This window comes from Rhagoletis pomonella, unplaced genomic scaffold (assembly GCF_013731165.1).
Source record: "Rhagoletis pomonella isolate Grant_MI unplaced genomic scaffold, Rhpom_1.0 Rhpom_scaffold_00009, whole genome shotgun sequence".
Lineage (NCBI taxonomy): Eukaryota > Metazoa > Arthropoda > Insecta > Diptera > Tephritidae > Rhagoletis > Rhagoletis pomonella.
Window position 1 is genome coordinate 10,089,943 of NW_023458563.1, and position 7,720 is coordinate 10,097,662.

Genomic DNA, 7,720 nt, shown 5'->3' on the forward strand with positions numbered 1-7,720 from the left:
TATAAGGAAACTGCTTCGATAGATGCATTCAACATACCTGCACATTGGCGATACCTGCCTTAAAAATTGTGCGACTAGTATCAATTTTCAATGAAAGTATTACGTTTACCTGCACTGGCCTTATTTTGCTCATCTCGCAGAACAACGAAAATGGCTATCAATTTATGTAGTTATATAGATAATTAGATAGCAATCGGTAAAAATTTTGCTTGCAGTAATTTCTACATGGTAAGTGCTCCGCCAATATTTGGTTTCATAGGGATTCGGATACCTTCCTCATTGAAGTAGTAAAGAAAATTCGCTTAAGTGCCTTTTTCGGTTACGTGCACAAGTTTTTCGTGCAAAGAAGGATGTGCAGCTAAGCAAAATATACTGCACTGAAAAAGATATTACGATTGTTATGACAGACGAGGTACTAACTAATCTCCCTTACTTTAACAAAGACGTGGCCGCCTTATGTAAGTAGGAATTTAGAATGTACATTTGGTATCAGACATACTTCTGAGCTCCTTTACAAAGTAAGTTACGTGTAATGCAGAGCAGTCGCTCGGAGTAGTTCGGTGCTTGAAAATAACTTCGGCCGCACGTTATTTTGCAACTGACAACGTAATGTGTTGTCGAAGGTGTTCATTTTGCGCTTTACTAGTAGATGACATTGGCCATGATGACAATTTTGGTACTTAAAACTGAAAGAAAACATGGCTTACCTCGTAAGGTGCTTACCTATTTTCCCAGTGGGATTAGCCAGTGAGGAACCGTTAGCATCTTATCTATACATACAAATACATACATATGCATATTTATTATAAATGAAAATGGAGGTTCCTTTCTTGGTATAATTTGGTTTTAAGTTTTCCTGTAAATTCGCTATAAATTTTAGTGGTGGACTTAAAACTCGCCATTCGCATAAAGGAGTCAACTGGGCGATACTAGTAATAATTATTGCTTGACATTTATTCTTTTCTCTTATAATAGTTATGTCTCTGCTTTTAAGTGTCATAATATGGGTATCAAATGGAAGGTATTTTAAAGATCCCTAATTCAAAAATGTTTTTAATAAGGTTGCCACCTATTTTGAATCGCACAAATATTTAATTTTTTGTTTAGAAAATAAGGTAAAATATTACTTTTTATGGGTACCAAGAGAAGGTTCTTAAACAATGCTTTCCCTATACACAAAATGTTATGTCTTAAGTGTAAGGTTGCCACTTATTTTCGATTTTACACAATTTATCTAAAACATCGCAATATGGATATCAAATGAAAGGTATTGTTGAGAACTTTCGTTAGAAAATATTTTCCAATATTTCAGAAATATTTCCACGCTTACTTGTAATAAAAATTTTTATTTTGTTAATCTCAATCAACATTTTTGTTATGTATACATAGTACACATACGCTCAAGATATGTACCATTCATTCCAGCGTATTTCGGAATAGGGTTTCCACCTAAATTTTGGAGTAAGGAATTTACTTAATAAATATGGAAATCCTATTTTTTTGGCTTATTTCCAAAATATTTTTTTAAAGCTATCCAAATCTTGAAAACTTTAAAAAGTACATGCACTCCGGGCAAAGCTCGTTCAACCTGGTACTGTATTATTATAGTGCGTATTTTTTCTTATTTGCTTTAAGTTTGCAATTTTGAAACGGATAAGGAAAGGCAGATACTGCAATGGCTGGAGCCGTCCAGTGATGAGCAAGATGTTGCTGGTTCTGCATTCGAAGACAATTAGTAAACACCACACCTATGGATAGTTCCCGGGAGGTACATGATGTGGACGAGATGGTGCAACAACGCTAACGTGAGCGCTGTTCATTATGCCCTGGAAAGAAAGACAAAAAAGTGCCAACTAAATGCTATAAGTGTTATAAATTTATTTGTCAACAACACTTCAGGGTATGCTGCATCGTATGCGGAATAGAAGAATCTTCTGATGAGACAGATAAATTTTTTTTTAACGTTGATCTCGGTTAAGCCCAAAATTTGAAGTTTTAAGATAAAATTTAAGTTTTTTATTTTTTTATTATAAGCTTGAAGTAAAAGTTATGTGTTTGCTTTTAAAAATAACTATAATAAACTACTTTAATATTTTTGATAATACACACTTCGTTTTATTTATCTCTTACACTCCTTTTTCCATTTTTTTGGGGTCACCTGCGACCCCTTGCGACTGATTGTGTGATTTTCCTTATGCGCCTAATTAAGGGTTACATAAAGTACTACAATCTCGCTCAAAAAATAAAATTTCTTAACCACAAGAAGAGTAATTCCGCAGTGATTTTAAAGTTAGTCTAACCTTTAGTTAGTTTTTATAGTGCATTTTGTTATTTTTTTTGTACTTTGTGTTCTCCAAATGTGCAGAAATCTGCTGAGGGTAAACACAACGCCATTAATTTGAATACAAATTTCCAGTATTTTGTTCTCCTAAGTACTGTTTTAATTAGGACTGTGCGATTATTCGATTACTCGAGCAAGTTGGTTAATGAATTATTCGGTTAATCAATTACTCGAGTAATCAAGATTTTGATTACTCAAAACGATGACTAATCGAGTTACTTGAAATGTGATTACTCAAAAAATAATAATTTTGCTCGTTAAAAGAGTTTGCTTTGAAAAATGCTTATTTTATTTTTTACATTCTGTATATGAAAAAAAAATTTGTTTTAATTTTTGAAAACAGAAACGTTGTCTTCAAAGTATCAAGGAACTTTAACTACTTTATACATATGTAAAGAGTTAAAATTTTGATTACTCATTTTACTCGAAATGTTGATTAATCATAAAGCAACTTACTCAAATATTTTTGTTTTTGGTTAATCAAAAATCTTGATTACTCGAGTAACTGAACTTTTGAGTAATCATAATTTCCAATTAATCGAATAATTGAGTTATTTACTTTATGATTAGTTAAAATTTTGAGTAATCAATTAATCGCACAGCCCTAGTTTTAATCCTTTTTTTATACGGGAAAACTTGTTTAACTTACAACTTTTTAACGTCTGCAACGTTAAACGTTGTAAATATATCAAATAAAACACCTCTTTGAGGTAAAATTTTCGAGTCACGAAAGCTGAACTAGAAACCCAAAGTTTATGATATCAGTTCCGCGAAGAAAATTATACGTATTTTTTTTAACTGCCTTGGAAACTGACGGAAAATGTTTTTATTCATTCGAATCGTTGCACAGAGTATTTGCATAGTAAAACCGGTCAAAATTATTTTACTCAGTAATTAAATAAATCATGAAACTTAATCATAATTAGCGATTTATAGGATAGAAATTAATTATTACACTTATCTTAGGATAATTTTCGTGAAATATTTAGTTATATTCAGTTACCACAAGTCCACAAAAAACTTTTTCAGAAAAAGACAAGAACGGAATTCGTTTGCTAGAACATATTTAAATCGATAAGTTCGGATATACACTTTGTCCTTTTAGACCGATTCTTGATTGCGAATAACTGCGAATTGTGCAAAAATTTTCGTTACTAAAGTTTTGATGCTTTTTCAATTTCAACTAAATAAATAACTTAAAAATAACAAAGGTTTAGAGTAAATTATTCTAAGGATACAATCGCTCTTGCCGAAGTCGATTAGAGAGCATTATTGTTAAGTTTCATAGGATCTTCACAGGATCTCCCGAGGACTTTAAAACAGAGGTGTTAAAGAATGCAGTCTTCGTGACTTTAAATCGTTGCAGTCACATTCACTGACTAACACTTTTTAACTGCAGCCAATCAATCACATGTTTGACTAAAGACTGTAAAATTGAAGTAATTAGTCTTTTCTGTTATTGATGACTAATTAGTCATTTTTGCAGTCTAATGTGAATAATGAAAATCTAAAGCAATCTTTGCGTACACTTTTCCATATAGTTATAATGCTAATTTGTTTAGAAAACAAATGAGTACACAAAAAGCTTAATTAAAACTCTAAAATATTTGGAAAATGTCAATGAATTCCAGTAACTTCCAATGAAATAAATTTGTTTTTATTATAAGTATGTACATAATATGTACATGTTATGTAAATGAAAAAATAACAAAGTGCATGCGAACATGTTTCCAAAAAAATTAACAATGATCCTTTAAACTTATTCATACGTCTCCGTTAACTTTCAGCAACAGCAATTTTTCGAAATTGTTGTCAGAAAGCGTTCGTTCCACGGCGAGGAGTATTCGGGAATGAAGCAAACGAAAAAAGTCTTTCTACTGCGGCCGAAGATGTGTAGTATTTAAGGTACGCTTTTTTAATAATCGGGTTCGGTTAAGCATAGTAATTTCTGTAGATTTGTCTACCATGTATATATAGGGTTTTCACTGAAACGATTTCTCATCTCAACACGCGGGCGTCCCTCTCATTCTTAACATTAAGTTTTTTTTAGAGTTTTGTTCACATTTTTTGAAATTACCTTTTGTTTTCATGCAGAAATAAACCAAAGCCGGAGCGCGTTCTCGGTCCCTGAAAAAAAGTCGAAGTACTGCAAAAGATTGCATTCCAACGGCTTAAATCAAATGACTAACAAAAAGTGACTAAAAGAATGCAATCCAGCGGCTGAAATCAAGTGACTAACAAGAAATTAATAAAAAAGTGATTTATGAATCCTAAATCAAAAAAAAAAGAATAAAGACTAATTTTTTTTAGTCTTAGTCAGGAGTAACAAAAAATGATTGCAATCAGTCGGGACTTCAATCAAATGAATAATTTAGTTAAAAGTGATTGCATTCTTTAGCACCTGTGCTTTAAAATTAAAGGGTATGCAACTCAGCAAATTTGGGTACCTAGCTTCGATGGAAGCTGTTAACTCTCGAATACACTTTTCGGCATTCGTTTTCTTATATTTTTAAGTTAATTTTACAGATGAAGAAAAAAGTAGAAAAAAAGCTAGCGATGGATCGGTGTTTTTCATAGATCTTTGACAAATAGTATTCAATCGTTACGTAATTTTTACCAATTTAAAGGTCAGGCTTATACCTGTTAACAATGCGACTCTCCTTACAACTATACATTCAAAATTTCGGTATATAAAATCCAAAATTACAATTTTACGACTCATCGTGCTTCGGCCTTTATTTCTATTATTATTCAACAAAAATATCAAAATAGACCGATCTTGAATATTCTAAAAGAAGGTCATATTAAAAGCCATTTACTTAAATTTAGTCGTAAATGATAGAAATTGCCTTCTTCCATAATCAAAAGGTTTTTTTCTTGAAATAGGTCTTCACTAAAACACAATTTCCGAAGAAACAAGTAGAACGACTGAAATAGTGAAGACAAAAAAAACTTTCACAACATTGACTGTTTTCAGGTTGACATATGTCAAAGGGAAAACAAGGGAGGGAGTTTTCATGGCTATCATTCAGCAGATCAGTTATTTAGCTTTAGGAATAGTATATTTTACTGGACTTTTGCAACAATTGGTAAATCTGACTTTTGACATGTTTTTCTGCGTTGCTAAGTTTCTGTGTGTGTGTTTCTAAAATAGGGCTGCCAGAAGTCCTGGTTTCCAGGATTTGTCCTGATTTAGATAAATTGTCCTGGTGTCCTGGTCCACACTTAAATTGTCCTGGTTTTAGTGATGGTGAATGCAGACACTCCTCTAATTTTTAGCAGATTCTGCTATGAAAAAAAAGTTAAGCTTTCTGTCAAATTGATAACGAAACGTTTTTTCTAACATGTTGAATATTTGGTGAGCTTACCTTCTTTGTTTGGTTTGTTGGTTCAAATCTTTATTTTCTTATTTTATTTGGTTAAAATCTCATTTTTTTCAGGCAAATGCAAAAAAGTGCAAGTTCCTGAACGGGTACAAGGGTCACGGGTCATACATAAGTACTACGGATGCCAAAATATCAGGAAAATTGGGATCCCGGGTTTTCGGGATATTTTTTAGTAATCCCGGGATCTCGGGATTCAAATTGAGTCATAAATTTTATGAATATGAGTAAAAATTCAATATCTGAAAGCATTTAAATATACCATTAAATAAAACTACTTAAAATTTACGATAAACTGATTGTAAAACTCATATATCGCTAGCTTAGAGTGAAAAGTTGCTAACTTCACTTTTAATGAAAAATCATATTTTGATATAGGAGGCTAGATAAATTAAATTTGCATCGTTTCGAAAAGGGTAAAGGTCCTTGTTTTATGTTTTCTCGTTTATATTCAATAAAAGGAAAATTTGCTAAGGCCAAAAAAAGCTCCGAGAATTCGATAAGCCCAAAAAAGTTCGAAATCTTTTAATAAATATCGAATCCCTCCGATTCGTATGAAGATTTGCTTTGCCTTAAACCGGCAAAATGTTGTATTCAAAGTTTTGCGAAATACTTGAAGAAAATGGCTATACGAAGTTTTTTCCTCTCCTGTACAATTTTTAAATTGGGACTTAGCAACTTTGCACTCTACGCTAGCGATATTTATTATATTAGAAAAATTTTAAAGTAAAACATTTTTTTTAATTGTATTTAAAAAACCATGTGATTGAGGAACGTATACATCACAAATAATAATGTAAATACTTTTGAAAGTGCGATTAATAAAAAAAAACATAAAACAAAAATATACAAAAACAATTTCTCTAAACATGTTTACATTTTTTTCGCAATGTACTAGAAATTTTGAGGGTGTACGAGTCAAACGGATCTCAGAGTCGGATTCAGCGGGTCGAAATACATGTTGGTAGTTGGGTCTGGTTAAAAACACACACCCCTTTTTTTGCCGGTGTTGTTATCATTGCACTTAAAATGTTTTCGTAAGAGCAGCAAAGCATTCAGAGCGGAGTCTTCTAAGCTTGACCTGCAGTTTTTACATACAAAACCTACTGATGAAAAACATATTTCGGCATCAACATTTTTAGGCTGAACTGTCAAAAGGTAAACATAATCCATTTGAAGATAATGACCCCTATCTCCTCCATTACAAAATATTTTAACTTCTTTACCAGCACGTCGGTCAAATTATAAGTTTTTCGATTTGAGGAAGTTTTGAGTAGATTGATCTAAAAAATTATCTAACTTTTCCTTAAAACTCTCTGTTTCGTTTAAGTTCATTGAAATCTTCTTCAAAAAAGGCTCAGACTGCAATTCAAAAGTACAGTTTCAAGCTTTTTGTTAACTGCAGTCAAAATGGCATTTTACAAAAATCATACTTCAAAATTCATAAACAAATTCTTACTATCAATTCGATATTTCAAAATTTTCGGGATCCCGGGATTAATGCAAGCAAATCCCGGGATTTCCGGGACGTCAAAAACACCGGGATCCCGGGCTCAAGGGATTGGCATAATTACTACCCAGAAGGTAATTTCAGGAGCTAAACTCTTATCAAAAAGGCCTTTCTTTCCTTTCTCCTTCATTTTTTGTATGGGGTGGCACAAATTGAAGGGCTTCTGCTTTCGATACTCAAAAAAGAGCTTTCAGAAGGGCTTTTGTAGGGCGCCTTCTGAAGAAGTTCTTTTAAAGTTTTTCTTAATTCATAAAAATCATACTTCTTTAAGGTGCATATCAAAAAGTTTTATTTAGACTTCTTTAAGGTGCATATCAAAAAGTTTTATTTAGACTTTAAATGCCTTTTTTAATGCTAAGTAATATAAACATTTATTTAAGTACATTCGCGTAAATTGTAAATAGGAAACACCTTTCTAGGAAGCATGCAGGGAAGCACTTTTTCAGTCCTTGTTGGGTAAGCCTTTAAGAATGGCTTCACTTAAGA